Source organism: Sciurus vulgaris (genome assembly GCF_902686455.1).
Source record: "Sciurus vulgaris genome assembly, contig: HiC_scaffold_630_arrow_ctg1, whole genome shotgun sequence".
Classification (NCBI taxonomy): domain Eukaryota; kingdom Metazoa; phylum Chordata; class Mammalia; order Rodentia; family Sciuridae; genus Sciurus; species Sciurus vulgaris.
The window spans coordinates 14244170-14261159 of NW_027632955.1; the positions used below are offsets into that span (position 1 = coordinate 14244170).

At 37.3% G+C, this 16990-nt stretch overlaps 1 long non-coding RNA gene across 1 annotated transcript; it reads left to right on the top strand.

Moving 5' to 3' along the window:
- The first annotated feature begins 3357 nt into the window (after positions 1-3357).
- On the top strand, positions 3358-15771 carry LOC306652133. Its single transcript, XR_013761312.1, has 3 exons — positions 3358-3753; positions 9544-11218; positions 11892-15771. It is a non-coding gene; the product is annotated as an uncharacterized lncRNA (long non-coding RNA).
- Positions 15772-16990: the final 1219 nt, after the last annotated feature.

Consider the following 16990-nt stretch of genomic DNA (forward strand, 5'->3'; position numbering starts at 1 on the left):
TTTACCTGCCTTTATCAAGGACTGCAAGCAAGGAGCTGCTAATTAATGCCCCCTGGGCCCTTGCCTGCCTGAATCACCTTGGCCCTCCCCCTGCCCATGGCTTCTCACTTAATGCAAAACCAGGCCTAGTCACATAGGCAGGAAGGAGAGATAAGGGGGGAGAGAACTGGAGAACAAAAGAGAATTTAACCTATAAAAGATGTAGGGTGCGCTCACTTCTTGGGACTTTAGAACATCAGCCATGGCCCCCTTCTCCCTGCCGGGAGAAGTCTGTATTATTACCTTTAAATAAAACCTGCTTAATATGCTTGTCTTGGCGTGCTTCTCTAGTGTTCAATCTTCAACATTAGAAGGAGCAGAACTCGTCACTGGTAAACGGCGGTATCAGTATCATATGTTAGGTGAGGATATTATGTGAATGTCAGAGGACACATTCTTATGTGAGTATAGGAAGCCCCAGTGACTGTATTCCATGTCAAAGGCCATAGTGAAGGTGTTTTATGAGTATCTGAAGCTACAATTAGGCTACTTTTTCAACACAGGGGTCACATAATGATATTATGTGATTATCAAAGGTCACAGTGAGGGTATCCTACTTTGTGTACTGTGATTATCTTGTGACAGGGACTTGCAACTGCTTCAAGTGTTCATGGTAAAATGTCCAAAAGCAGAGCTGGTGTGGGTCAGCCTGCACAAAGAAGATATTCAGATGGCAACAAGCCTAAGGAAACATCCTAAAACTCATACATCATCAGGGTATTGCATTTTAAACACTTCTATAAAAGTGGACAAATCTGAAATCTGACAATATCAGGTGCTGAAAAAGAGAACAGGAACTCTCATATATTCCCTGAGGAATACTGTGGAAGACAATTTGCCATTTCCTTGCAAAACCAAACATGTTGTCCATAAGATCCTGCAATCATATTCCAGGCTACATATCCAATGCAGTGAAAAGCTTATGTCAACCAAATAACTGATATATAAAAGCTTAAAGCTTCTTCATTCATAATTGCCATGAAAAGAAAACAACTGAGATAAGTTTCAGTAAGTAGACACGTATATGCCTAACCCACCAACACAATTAGGTCTCATTTGACAATAAAATATGAAATGAGCAAAAAAACAAGACAAAAATGACTGTTGCTTAGGAAAACAATTGGTCCAAAATGACACACCATTGCTATTAATACTGGGTGACTTTCTGGACAATGTGAAACAATAAACAACAAAAGTTAGTGGTTGCTGGGTATTCAGGGGAATAGAAGAGAATGAAGAGGTATAGAATGGGGACTTTGGGGATGCTGAGCCTATTTTGTAATATACGGAAATGGTGGATATTCAAGACTGGTTTTCTCAGTCCTTATGCAGCTGTACAACTAGTTTAGAATGCTGTACCAACACTGGAAACATTGCATTGGTTTGGAAATTTTAATAAATGCACCACAGTGATGCAGGATGTGAACAACTGGAGACATGGGGTCTTGGCACTGCCTCAGCCTTACTCTGAGTAATTACCTGGCCTCACCCACTGAACATGATGCAAGTGTATTGACAATTAATGACCCACAACCACCCTGTATTTTCCTTAGTAAACTTTCCTTTGACATTTTGGTGATCTTTTTGTACCAGTAGATCCATTAAATTCATTCTTAAAGTTTTCACTCACTTCATGGGGAACAATGAGCAAAGGGAGAAAAACTAGGACATAAGCACTGAAGGAAGCTGACATGCACCCATTCAGTATAGACTCTATTGGTCTTTCTATACCATAACTAGGGATTCCTTGGATAGTAAGGAAACTTTGCTACAATGTAATTTGCCTCCACTCATGTTTGAGGAGAAAATTCTTAGAGATGGTGTTTTTGATAGCCCACCTCACTTCCCACAAGTTATGTATTAAATGTGTCTGACTAAAAATTCATCAAGATATTTTATGTACTGTGTGGTGCACATTGTAAGAAACGTTGAGTGTGGCTCATATTATGAAACACAGAGTTCTCAGTTACAGGAGTAGAAGATATTTGTAAGAAAGATTTAATAGGAAAGACATTCTCTTCTGCCATAACTAAGGTGACAAGGAGACAGTCCCAATTAAAAGACATCCCAAGTTGTCACACATTCTGCTTGTGGCTAAGGCAAAATCTACACTATCTGGAGAAATTATCTCCATGCTTAACTGTGGTCCATCTAGGTTCTGTCAGGGATCCTGTCTTTAAAAATGAGAAGAGATTCACTCCATGTTCAAGCATGACTTGAGTGAGAGGTAGTGGAGAATAACATGGGGACTAGTGGAGAAATCAGTGACTGATGGAAATAAGGAACACTACAATGGCCACAGGATCCTGAGGAATACTGAAAATAATGTAGCCCAACACCCTGAGTCACAGATGATTTAAACATACCACTTCAAGAGGCTTTCATACTATGTGTGGAAAGCTCAAATGATTCAAATGAATTAACATGAATTAAAAGAAAAGCAGTATTTCATAGAATACTTAGAGCTCTCATTCACTGTTATCATTAGATGGCAAAACATTTAAATTTCAAGTTATATTTTAAAACCTCCATCGTTAGATGTTTTACCTTACCTGAACTGAATGCACTAAAATTGGCATAGATCATTTATATATATGAACATGGACCTCACAGAATAGGACTGAGAGCTGTGTGCTCATGAATAAATGTGGCCCATAAAATACAAGGACAGGTGGATCTTTGATGATTACTTTTCTAACTATTTTGCCAATTTTATCATGGAAACTCAATAAAATATGCTGAATGTGTGAATAAAGAAATATGTCAGCTGACTTGATCAATATTTTGGAAAATGTCACACAACTATAATGCTACCGTAAATATCATAATTTAACAAATCTACATTTAACAACATCATAACAAAGTATCTTACACAGTTCTGAATTTTTAAGTGGTATCTCCTGTTCATGAATTTTTATTAGTTTTCCTTTGTATAGAAAAACATGGTCCAAAGAAACAAAAGTAGTTAATCCTTACACCCATAATTTGCAGGCAATTGTTTTTGAATATGTGACAGGAAATATTTTATCACATTACATTCTCATATTTATAAAATATAAATTAAATTGTGCTTTTTACAAAGAGATACAAAAAAAGAATTGGTACTGGTGATTGAACACAAAGAATATAACCACTGAAGCATATCCCCAGTCATTTTAATATATATATGTATTTAATATATATATAATATATATATATTATATATATATTATATATAATCTTCTACAAGATGGCAATAAACACAATCTGGTTGTGAATGTAATAATACTTTCTTAGCTGTGGAATAATTCCACACATAATGTTGTTTTTTTTTTTTTTTATGAAAAATAAAACCACACTGCTTGCAAAACAAGCACTGAAGTTCTTTCTAATTTCTAAAACTTCCATTATCCAGGTCAGCAGACATGTAGGCAGATACCAGTGAACTCAGGAAAAAGACTTAAGTGCAGTTCAGCCAACATCTAGTGTCTAATAAGGAGTTAGGATTTCTTAAAAGGGAAAAAAACAGAGATACATACTGTGGGGTGAGAAAGACATTCTTCAATTGTTGGGAAAGAATGGGGAGGTGCAACTGGAGAAGTAGGCCAGTGTCAGATCCAGAAGGAGGTCTTTATCTCACAGTTAGAAAAGGTTTGAGGGCAGCTAAGTTTGTTTTAGAATAATTGAGCAGCTGATAGTTTGCAAGATTGATAACATTAGATAAGATTCCTAAAGGTGTCAATAAAGCAAGAATCAAGGCAGGTAGTCCTTGTAGATAGGTAATCAGGTCATAGTATGAAGATGGAGGCAAGTTAGTGTCTGGAAAGTGGAAGGCCAACTCTGGGTGATTGCAATGTTAATGGATCCAGAGTCCTTCCCCCACTCTTACAAAGATAATCTGCACCTGCTACACCTATTACAAAGATAGTATGTCTGGAAATTATTGTTCCCTGCAGAGAGTTGTAGAAGTTGCTAATTAATGTCTCCTGGGCTGCTACTTGACTAGGTTACTCCCCATTGGCACTTCAAATGCACCTGCTTCTGAATATTTCATTTCACCATCACACCTCCCGGGCCTACACAGGAGGAAGAGAGAAAAAGGGAAAGAAGGAGGGAGAACAAAGAAAACCTGCAATGTATAAAAGTGGAAAGATGTTCTCACTTCTTGGGATAACAGGACACCAATTTTATACTACTACTGTTTAAATAAAACTCTTTCTAAACTTCCCTCAGCAAATTTCTCTAATGTTCAAACTTCAACATTTCAGACAAAAGAATTTTTTAATGATAAGTGGGATTTCATCAGTGCTCCTTGTCTGTTTAGTGTTTGAATTCTTGGGTCAGAGCAGTCATCAATAGAATAGAAGCAAGGATTCTTGACTGCTTTCTTTACATTTATGTCTTCTCTGTCTAGAAAAAAAATCTGGTAAATAGTTTTATTTTAAATAAAAGGAGAATACTTTTCCATATAAAAAACTAAATGATAGCACTGTCAAAACCTATATCTCTTACTACATTCATACCAAGCTATTCTTTAGACAAGGGCTTAGCCACACACCAACCTGAGAGACAGGCATCACTCCTTTTCCTGCTTTACAGTTGCAGTAAGCACCCAAGGTTCACCCAGGTCATGGACACCTTCCTTCTCCATCTATTTTTCTCTCCCTGTCCAGGAACCAGCAAGCCCCTGTCCATGGGGGAGTAAGTTGGATTGTTGTATCCAAACCAGACTCCAGCAAGTTACAGCCACACCATATATTTACTTTCTGTGGACCTCTAGGTTACATTATCTACAGAGCAGACACCAGAAAAGTCTCTGTGAACATGCCTGGGACTATGGTCACTCATCACTTGGTTCCTCCTCTTCTGGCCTGTTTAACATACAGGGATTCCATGTTTCCCCTCTAGCCCTGGAACCTTTTGTAGCCTGGCTTAGCTCAGTTCCTCCCCCATACACTATCATCCCAAATGACTCAGCTCATGTTTCAGATGCAATGCTGTATTGTGTTAAACAGTACATATATATATATATATATATATATTACTCATATTTCAGATGCAATATTGTTTTGTGTTAAACAGTATAAAAATTTTGTAAATTTGTATTTTTAAAGGAGGCAAAGATCAACTACACAAATAAAACACTGTCCCTGAGATTTCTCAATAGCCTCACCTCACCTGAGGTCAGACTGTATTTCACCTTACTCCATGTTAAGATGACTCCAAAGTAGGCTAGACTCAAGCTAATTTAAAGTCTTGTTCAAAGGATACATTTTTATTGTAAAGATTACTGTGCTCTCTAAACAGGAGATATATAAGTAGATACGATTTCACATTATGAATATTATTTTTCTTGGATTATAGTGATTACACAAAGTGAATATGTCACTACTGTTAATTTTATTTTATACTTTTCTTGTTAATTTTATAACTGTTACTGGCTAATATTTTACAGAGTTACCACCTGAGAGAACCTCTAATACAACAACTTGAGATAATTTGAGATAATAAGGCATCATCTGTAGGACAGACAGGATAAAAGACTAACTTCCAGTGCTAATATTGTCTCCCAAAAAATGCAAAGTGTAAGTATAAATAAAACCCACAACTCTGAAGAGATTAGACTAAAACCCAATAATCCATTTAAAAACTGGTAAAACTGGTCTCCTGGTTGTTTAAAACAAAAACTTGGAGAATAAAGTCAAGGATGTAAAAGGACAAAGGAAAAAAGCAACATTTGACCTTTGGCCCCCTGAGGTCAGCAGAATCTAGAGAAGTATGGTGCCTTTATAGGGCCCTGAAAATCCAGTGAGTCAACATATCTGCTGATCAGTGAGATTGAGAGGGTCCTACAGATTAGGAAGTTAACCAGTGCACATAATGAAAAGAGAAAGGTTACAGGAGAGGGAAATGTCCTTGATGCTCCTAGAAGAAGCCTCATATGGTCAGCAAGACCCTGACCCACTGTGGTTGATGGCACTACCTGTAAAGAAAATCTGAATGAGTCAAAATGTTTCACACGATCCCAAAAGTTATTCTGAGAAAACACAGCTGATATTAAACAATAGATAAGAACAATGTCTGTTTTGAATAACATAATCTCAAGCACCTGGGAGGATAGTATAGCCAAAGCACATTTCTACATAAAAATTTAAATGAAAAAACAATGCTTTAAAAAAATAAGATTTACACTTGTGACAGATCTAACAAATGTTAAGAGCAACTGGGGGCTATAAAGGAAGGGTTTAGTGGAAGTGTCTAATATTTAATTATCATAAAGACTCTGGAAACAGAAGAGTGTCTTGCATTTCAGAGAATGACTAAAATACTAATTGCTTTTACATTAATTATTTACAAATTGTAAACCTTTGCTGTCTTGTTCATTGTTGTCCAAGCATGATCCTTGCCCTGTCCAGTCACTTGTCACCTGTCATCACAGACCTCTGGACAACGGTGATGCTAAGTACCCTTAACTATCCATGACTCACCTGAGGGAAAGCAAAGACTTTGGGATTCCTACCCCCAACCTCACCCTCTCTCAGCAGGAATCAACATGGAGATGTCCTCACTCATTTTACCATAGAAATGGAATGTAGAATTGAGAGTGGGGAAATGTAAACATGGAACACTTTACCTTTTGAATATAGCCCATGCTGCTTATTTTAAAAGGGACATGTTTTTCTTTTCTCTTCTCTCTCCTCCACTTTGAAATCTAGGGTCAGGAAAACAAGATACCACTGAAGTACATATGTGCCAGAGAAAACAGGTATCACCATAAGATGTAGGATGTGACTATCTACCAAATTAAAAAATGAAATTTAACAAAGAATCAGGGTCCACCTGGGACCCCCTGGCAGCACACACCTGGAGAGGGACTTGAAAAGCATCTTTAAAAGATCTTCATTTCCCCTGATGTACAGAACCACACCCTGTGGGACTTGAAAGGCATCTTTAAAAGACCTTAATTTCCCCTGATGTACAGAACCACACCCTGTGTGTTCTCCTTTGACAGCAAAGCAATAAACCTTTTCCCCTTTTCTGAAATTTTGTCCTTATTAAATTGGCATGAATTGGTATAAAGAACAAGGAAAAAGTTTTTGGTAACAGGATGTCTCCACCTAAAATATGGCTGCAGGGAAGATGGAAAGTAAATTTCTCCATTGAATAAGGTAATTTATGGTATAACAGAGAGCAGAGTGTGTTCTAGAGGCTCAATGAGAAGAATCTGATTATGGCAACTCAGGTTGTCTTAATGTACAAAATTATGACTTGGAAGAATAACTGTTGCTGAATAAAACTTTCAATAACTTGTTTACTGCAGAGACTGGAATGATATCATGGCTTCTTCAACATTATGCCAGTTTTTTACTGCCAGTGCTCTACCACCAACCATGTCCCAGCCCTTGAATTAACACTGAAATGGGGAATCAGACACTGTTCTACTTAAATAGAAATATTTAAATAAAATGGTGGTTCTAGAGATTGAAAAGGGTGAGATGAAAATAGGAAACATGTCAGTAAAAATGTTACTGCTCTCAGACACTTCTGTTTTTCTTTCCAGAAACACATTATTTGCTTCAACATCCTTGTGGAGGTGAACTAACATGCCAGAGATATTACTTTAGGAAAATGCCTCCTATCCCCAAGCATGCAATGGGATCTCAGCTAACATATTTCTGCTTTGCCTCCACATTATCTCTGTTCTTGTGGACCTTAAGCCCTGAATCACTGTCTCCTTGATGACTCATTTGGCTCTAACACATATCTTTATGCTCTTCACCAAAGAATATGGAACCTACAGACTTTTGGAAAGCATAGGTCATTATGGGTGATTTGAAATGCAAAGTTCTTGCCTTCCTGCACAAAGGCATTCTGGGTCTGCACCACCCATGTCCTGAGTGTACTTGAGGACATAACCATCAGCCACAGTGTCTCCTATTTGAACAACTTCAAATTTAATTCCACAATTTTCATCCTGTTGTTAATTGTTTTCTTTAGGATCCTCACCATGCCCAACTATAACAGAATACTTTACTATATTGTGGCCACAACCAATAAGATCCATCCAGGTTTCATTTTGTCAGTGATCACTCTTCCTTTCTGCTCATAAGTTACATCCACAGGAGACTATTCTTCACCATTATGTTGTCTAGAGATATATTATTTGTTGGCCTTATGGTACTTTTAGTGAATACATGATAATTCTCCTGTACAGACATAAACAGTGGGCCATAGCTCCAGATATTATTCCAGAAGCTACCCAGAAAAAAGGGCCACTAATTCCATTTTGCTGCTTATCAGCTACTTTTCTTTCCTGTACTGCTCACACTCCATCATGATGGTGTTCATAAGCATGACATTTAGATATGTCTCCATCCTAGTGTGCATCCACAATGCTGTGGCCAATGGCTATGGAAAGTCAGTTCTTTGGTGCTGATAAACGTGGAGCTCAAATGATAAAAAATTCTGCAAATCAAATGCAAGAAAAAAGGTCAGCTTATGACAAAATATCTAAGACACCTTTGCAACTCATATTAAATATTTACCCTTTTACAGAATTGTACATCTGAATGAAATTATTTATTAATACATCCAATATTGTCAGTAAAAGTAATCTACATTACTAGTAAGAACAAGAGTATAATTTTATATCTGCATCATTGTATTGACATATCTATTGATTTTTACAGTTTCATAATTTTGTATCTTATTTATAATACATATATTTTCATTTTTCCTACATTTTCTTTCTTCAAATTATCTTAAAATATTCTACCTATGGTATATTTTTCCCTTTTGTGTAAAAATAGCCATGCTGTAGTCATCCAAAATCTATTGTAGCAACAGGCACATGAAGCATTCCTGTAAGCCTTGCTACTCAGTAGGATGAGGCAGAAGCATTCAAAGTTAAGGCCACTCTAGTTAAGTTAGTGAGACCATGCCCAAACCAAAAAAAAAAAAAAAAAAGAAAAAAAAATGGGCTGAGGTGTTGCTCAGTGTTCAACTCTCCCAGATTTATTTTCCTGTATAATAAATAAACAAAAACAAGTACCAATAAAACCAAAAAGAAAAAGAGAAGAGAGAAGAGAGAGAGAGAGAGAGAGAGAGAGAGAGAGAGAGAGAGAGAGAGAGAGAGAGAGAGAGAGAGAGAGAATGAAACAATAAACAAAAGTGTGAATCATCTTTTTACTTACTAGGGTGGCTACAATTTTTAAAAATGGAAAAAAAGTAAGAGTTGTTATCTGTGAATTCCTTTGTGCTGTGAGTTCCTTTGTGCATAGAAGTTGCTGCCTTGTAGTCTGCCAGGGCTTCCCCTGGTTCTTTTCCCATCTTTTCTGTCCTCCTGAAATGTGGGGCCACCATCTGCTCCATGGTACCCAGGACACATTGAGGGTATTATGTGTGTCAATGCTCACAGTGAGGATACTATGTATATGTTAGAGTCCATGGTGAAGGTATTGTATCAGTGATCACAGTGAGAATAATTTGTTTCAGAGATAAAATAATAAAATGTGAGTTTCAGAGGTGATATTGATGGTATTATGTGAGTGTGAATGGTGAGAGTAGTATATTATGTGAGTTTCAGATATCAGTGAAGGTATTATGTTAATGTAAAAATCCACATTGAGTTTCTTAAATGAAAGTCAAAGGCCATGCGAGGATATTATGTTAGTATCAGAGGCAAAGTGAGGATATTATGTGATTATCAAAGGCCACTATGATGATACTATGTGAATGTCAGAGGCCACAGTTAAATTATTTTGTCAATCTCAGGGGCAATAACTAGAATATTATGAGAGAATCAGAGGACACAGTGAGGTATTATGTGAGTTTCAGAGAGTGTCAACATCAGGGGCCATAGGACAGTATGTGAGTGTCATAGGTCACAATAAGGGTATTATGTGAGCATCAGAGGGCACGGTGAGGGTATTATATGAGTATCACAAGTTACGGTGAGGGTATATTTTGGTATAAGAAGGTAAAATGAAGGTAATATACAAGCATCAGAAGTCTTATGATATACAAGTGTCAGAGACCACAGTTATCACATTATCTAGGGGTCAGAAATCAATGTATGTTTATTATATAAGTTTTAGCAGTCACAGTGAGGGTTGGATGTGAGGGTCAGAGGCCTGGTGACAATGAGTTTCAGAATCCAAATTAGGATATTATATCAGTTACAAAGGCCATGTGGGGGTATTATGTGAGTGTCAGAGGCCACAGTAAGGGTCATATTTGGTGCAACCACTCTAGAGAACAGCATGGAGATTCAACATAAAACTTGGAATGAAACCACCATTTCACCAAGTTGAACAATTCCTTGGCTTATACACAGAAGCTTTAAAATCAGCATACTATAGGGATGCAGCCACATCAATACTTATAGCAGCTCAACTCACAATAGCTAAGATATGGAATCAAATTAGGTACCCTTTAACAAATGAATGGGCAATGAAACTGTGGTACATATACAAAATGGAATATTACTCAGATATAAAAAAGAAGTTATGGCATTTGCAAGTAAATGGATGAAACTGCAGTATATCATGCTAAGTGAAATAAGCCAATTCCCATAAACAAAAAAAAAAAAAAATGGTTTCTCTGACATGTTGATGCAGTCTCACAATAGGTGGGTGGGAGGTTCACTAGATTAGACAGAGTTGAATGGAGGGAAAGGGAGAAGGAAAGGGAATGGGAAAGACAGAGTGAAGTGGATATAAATTTCCTGTTCAATATGAATACATGAGCAGTGTAAGGCCATGTAATGTACAACCACAAAAATGGGTAGTTATTCTCCATGTTTTATGATGTGACAAAATGCATTCTATTGTCATGCACAACTCAAAAGAACAAATATCAATTTGAAACAAGTCATATTGGGGTTTTTATATATAGATCAGAAGCCACATAAGGATATATGTGAGTGTCAGAGGTCATAGTGAGGAACTTATATGAGTGTCAGTGGCAACAGTGAGCATATTATGTTAATATTAGAGGCCACCATGAGCAAAATTTGTGTCATAAGTTACCATGAAGAAACTATGAGAAAATCAGAGTCCCCAGTGAGGGTACTATGTGAGTATTATTGATAATGTGAACTGGTTATTATATGAGTTTCAGAGGCCAAAATGAAAGTATTATATAAGTGTAACAGGTCACATTGCATATGGAATATAAGGGGTCAATGTGAGAATGTTAGGTTGCCACTGGCTCTTTGCGGTTCCAAAATCCATGGATATTTGTCACCGCCTGCAGCAACAACTTGCATGGGTCTTATGGGTGGTGGAGTGGAAACTGAGGCCCTTCTATCTTTCTCCTTAGTGCACTGCTTTCTTGCTTGTTTATAGAGGATAGAGGAAATGAGGTTTACTTGCTTTGAGAGGAGAGAGAGACAGACTTTGTTTCTTGTTTGTTCATTTATAGAGGATAGAGGAAATGAGGTTTACTTGCTTTGAGAGGAGAGAGAGAGAGACCCCGCTTATCAGAGAGAAAGAAACTTTGCTTAAGAGAGAAACTTTGAAAGAAAGACAGGCTTTTCCCATTCCGCGATCTGCCTTCTGCCGCTGCCCCTACTCGCTGCTGTGTTCTTTCTTCTGGCTTTTCTGCTAATGGCTGCTGTGCATGTTTTTCCCTCTGGCTGCTTCTAATGGCTGCTGTATCTCTGTCTCACTCCGCCTATGCTTATATCACCTCCAGGAGGCGGAGAGCAGGGCCATACCTCTTACGCAAAGATTAGGCCAGATGCTCAGAGCAGGCAATTAGTGCTCGAGAACACATGCACATACATTGTGTGCGTGGATGAGAAAATCACGTGAGTGTGCTTATGTCAATTAACCTCCTCGCTGCCAACATGGCACAGCCCCCAACATTAGGTGAATGTCATAGGCCACAGTGAGGATATGATATGAGTTCAGAGGTCCAAATGAGTATCTTATTTTTCAGAGACCAAATGAGAAAACTTTGTTAATCACATGCCCACACTGAGGATAATATGTCAGAAGCCACAGTGATGACATATTGTTCATGTCTAGGGTCAGAGGGAGGATATTATGTGTTTCACCAGTCACAGTGACATTATCATCAGACTCTAAGAAACAAAAATGAGGGTACTATGTGAATGTCAGAGATCACAATTAGAATATTATGGGAGTGTCTGAGGCCACAGTGAACTTATTATATGAATAACTGAGATTAAATGAGGAAAGAATGTCAGAGGCCACAGTGTGAGCATTAACTGCCAGTGGTCATGAAGTGTTTATTATGAGTGTCAGAGGACACAATAAGGTTATTACATCAGTATCAATGATCACAGCAAAAGTATTATTTGAGTGTCAGAGGCCATAGTGGGGAATTAAGTGATGGAAGAGGTCACACTGAGGGCATCTTGTGAGTGATGCAAGCAAAATTAAGTATATTATGTAAGAGTAAGAGGTCACACTGAGTGTATAAGGTGAGTGAAAAGTCATTTTCAGAATATTTTTCAGTATCACAGAATGAAATAGGGTATTATATGATGTCAGATGCAACAGTGTGGGTATTATGTAAGAGTCAGAAGCAAGAGGATGGTATTATGTTTGTGTCCAATGTTACAATGAGATGATTATGTCAGTGACAAACATCACATTGAGCATAATATGTGAGTGTTATTAGCCAAAGACAGGATATTATGTGAATGTCAGAGGCCACAGGTAGAAAATTTTTTCAATCTTGAGAGATATAATGAGTATATTTTATAAAAGTCACTGGTCACATTTAGACAAGTGTTAACATTCAGACCACAGTGAAGATATGATGTGAATGCTAGAGGCCACACTGTGGATATTATGTGAAAGTCAGGGACTACAATGAGATTATTATGAGTGACAAAATCCACATTGATGACATGAAGTGAATGCCAGACACCACAGTGAGGGTACTATGTGAGAACCAGAGTGCACAGTGAGGATATTAGGTGAATAACAAAGTTTCAGTGATAATATGATGTAAAGGTCAGAACCTATAGTGAGGATTATGAATGTAAGAGGCTAAGTGATTATATAATGTGTCAAGGTGATTGTTGATATGTGAGTTTTCCAGGCATCAGTGAGGGTATTATGTGAGTGTTAGATTTCAGAGTGAGGATATTATGTGACTGGCACAGTCCTCATTCATGAAATTTTGTCAATGTGAGGGGTCACACTGTAGGTATTATTTAAGTCAGTGTCCACAGTGAGGGTGTTACATGAGTGTCAGTGGCCAGGTGAGGATAATATGTGAATGTAATGATCCACAGTGATGAAACTGCATGTCAGAGATTAGGGTAGATATATTATGTGAATGTCAGAAGCTATGGTAAGGATACTTAGTGCCCGAGACCATGATGGGGGTATTATGTGAGAGTTAGAAGGAATTATGTGAATTTCAGAGGTCAAGGTGAGGTTATTATGTGAATCTCAGAGGCCACATGGAGAATATTATGTGACTATCAGGAGCCAAATGAGGATATCATGGCCAGAGGCCCAGTGAGGATATTACTTGAAGGTCAGTTGTCACAGTTAAGGTATTGTGTATCAGATGCACAGTGAGAGTATTATGTAAATGACTGAGTTCAGGGTTAAGGTATTATTAATGTCTGAGGTCACAGTGATGATTTCATGTTAATGTAATATGGCACGTAAGGACATATGTGAATACTGGAGGTCAAAGTTAGGGTCCTACGTGACAGACAGTGGCCACAGCGTATTTTGTCAATGTCCACAAGAACAGTGAGGATATTATGTCAATGTAAGGAGCCAAATTGAGTCTGCTTTGTGTGTATTAGAGGGAAATGATGATAATATGTAAATCTCAGAGACCACAGTGAGATATTAAGTGAATATCAGAGGCCATAGTGATTGTAATGTGTGAATATCAGGTGTTTCTGTGATAGTAGTATGTGAGGGTCCAAGGGCACATTGAGGATATTTTGTGTCAGAGGTCACAGTGCGGATATTGTATGAGTGTAAGTGTTCACAATGAGAGTATTATGAGTGTGTCACAAGCCACAGTGAGATATTATGTCAATGTCAGGAGCCAGAGTCAGGGTATTATGGGGAAATGTGAGTCAAGTCTTCATTTTGCCCAGAAGTTTGAGGCCAATTGCTGTGCCACAATCTGCCCATTGTTCTTCATCGGAATTAAAAACCATCAGTAACTCCCTGAAATATCTGTTGAGGATGGGAAATATGTAAATTCTGTGATGCATAAGTTCCATTAACATGTACCAATGTACATGTAGTCATGCCATACCTGCTTTCTGGATGCTATGAACACATGGAGATATGCTTTCCCAGTTAAACCTCTTTATTGCATATGTGTGTGTGATGGTGGATTTGGACTGTCAGCTTGACTGAGAGATGCCTAAAAAATGCCTAGGGAATGCCTAGGATAGAGAATTCTGAGTTCAACTGTGAAGGTGTTTCCAGACATTATTGGCATAGTGGTCAGCAGACAGGGGATGGGATACACCTTGAATATGGGCAGCATTATCCAACAGTCTGAGAGGTTAAGACAAAAAGTGGAAGAAGGAAGAAGCCACAGTAGATGCAAGATGCATTCCTCTCCAGTGGACATCTCTCTTGCAGCAAGAAGGCACTCCTCAACTGATGGCAAATAATTTGTAGTTATTTTTTATTTGTTCTTTTTAAATATAAATGGCAGTACAGTGCATTTGGACATATTATATATATATATATATATGTTCACTATAACTTTTATTCTAAGATCCCATTCTTGTTGTTGAACATGATATAATTTGCAGATATCATGTTCATATGTGAACAGAGGAAAGATCTGTTCAAATCACTCCACCATCTTTCCTATTCCCTTCCCCTTCCTTTCCTTTATTCATCTTTGTCTCATTCAACAAAATTCTGTTTGCTCCCCACAGTCCCTTATTGTGTTTCAACATCCAAATGTCACAGAAAACACTTGGCCTTTGTCTTTTCTGAGAATGGATTATTCTATTTAGCATAATGGTCCACCAGCTCCATTAATTTACCAACAAAAGTCACAAAGTCATTTTTCTGGCTAATATTCCATTGTGTATATGTACCATATTTCATTTATTCATTTATGTCTTGAAGGACACCAAGTTGATGTCATAGCTTAGATACTGTGAACTGAACTGCTATAGGCACTGATGTGGCTAAATCATTATAGTATGCTGATTTCAAGTCTTTTACGTATATAAGGAAGTATGGGGAAACTGCTCCAAATGAGGTTTTATTCCATATTCTATGAGGAATAACCATATGCTTTCCAGTGTGGTTGATCTAATTTGAATTCCTACCAGCAATGAATGTACATCCTCCCCCCCACACACATACTGACCAATGTTAATTGTTACTTGTATTCTTTATTGTTAGATGATGGCACCTAAATCATGGAATTTATATTCCCCTGAATACTGAGAAAAATACACTTCTATCCTTTATAAGTCACCTTATCTCAGCTCTACTTATATAGCAGCACAAATAGACTGAGTGCCCAAAGCAAACTTGAGACAGGGCAAACATGAAAGCACCACACCTCCTTAATTCAAAGTATAATATAAAGCTATAAGGATTATAACACTATGGTTCTTAAATAGGAGGACAATACAGACTAATGCACATCAAAGGGAAACTGAATAAGCCCAGTCATAAGTTGTTATCTCCTCTTTGACAAAGGAGCCATTAACATATAGTGGAGAAAAGAGGAGTGGGAGGGAAGGAAAAAAATAACAGAATGAATCAAAAACTAATACCCTAGGTAAATGTATGATTACACAAATGGTATGCCTCTGTTTCATGTACAAACCAAAAAACCACATGTATTCCATTTGTTTATAATAAAAATAATTTTAAAAAAGAGGAATAAAAATAAAAAAATAGAGTGGAAAAAGAGAAATCCCTTTAACAAATTATGCTGAGGACACTGCATATGAATGTACGGAAGAAAGAAATCAGAACCTTATTTTTAGCACAGCAAAGCATCAACACAAAGGGGTCTGAAAATGCCAACATTTGAATCTATAAAACATGTATTCAACATGTGAATCTATAAAATTTCTAGAAGAAAACACTTGGGCAGCATTTACCCATCTCTCTGCATCCTTTTCAAGTGATGAATATTATCTTTAGTCTGTTTTGATCACTACACAGTGTTACATACATCAAAATATCCTGCTGTACCCCATAAGCAGGTGAAGATAATATGTTTGAATCTACAATAAAAGAAGATTAAAAATAAGCTTGTGAGAAAAATGTAAAAAGAAAACATAAAAGAACACATTTAAAAAATTGCTTTAGGAGATGGTTTCTTGTCTGTCACACAAAAATAACAGGGGAAAAAAGAGAAACAAACAAGTGAAAATTTATTAAGCCAAAACATGCACTGCAAAGTAAAGCACAATATAGAAAAGATTCAACTGACAGAATGGGAGAAGTTACTTATCATCACCTGAGAAGAGTTAAGTGTCCAAGATACATGAGTAATCCCCAGAACTCTATAAGAATAAATAACCCAATTAAAGCTAGTAAAGGAAATGGAGGCAGTGCAACTGACCTGTAATTCCAGGTTCTTGAGAGGCTGAGGTGGAAGGATTCCAGGTTCAAGACCACCCTTAGTGACTTAGTGAGAATGTAAGCAACCTGGTGAGACCCTGTCAAAACATAAGCATCAAGGTATGTGGCTCAGTGATTAAGTGTCATAGGTTCAATCCCTGAAACAAAAACAAACAAAACAACAACAACAAAAAAAAAATCAAAGTATCCAAAGAGACATTTCTCCAAAGAAAATGTACAAATGGTCCACAGGCAGTGACAGATACTCATTATCAACTAATCATCAAGGAAATACAACTCAAAGCAACAATCAATAAATACACCAATTTGATTCATGAATTTCACATTATAATGGAAATTAAAGACATTCTATCCATGATTTTTGAGAGCTATAATTTGTCAAGGAG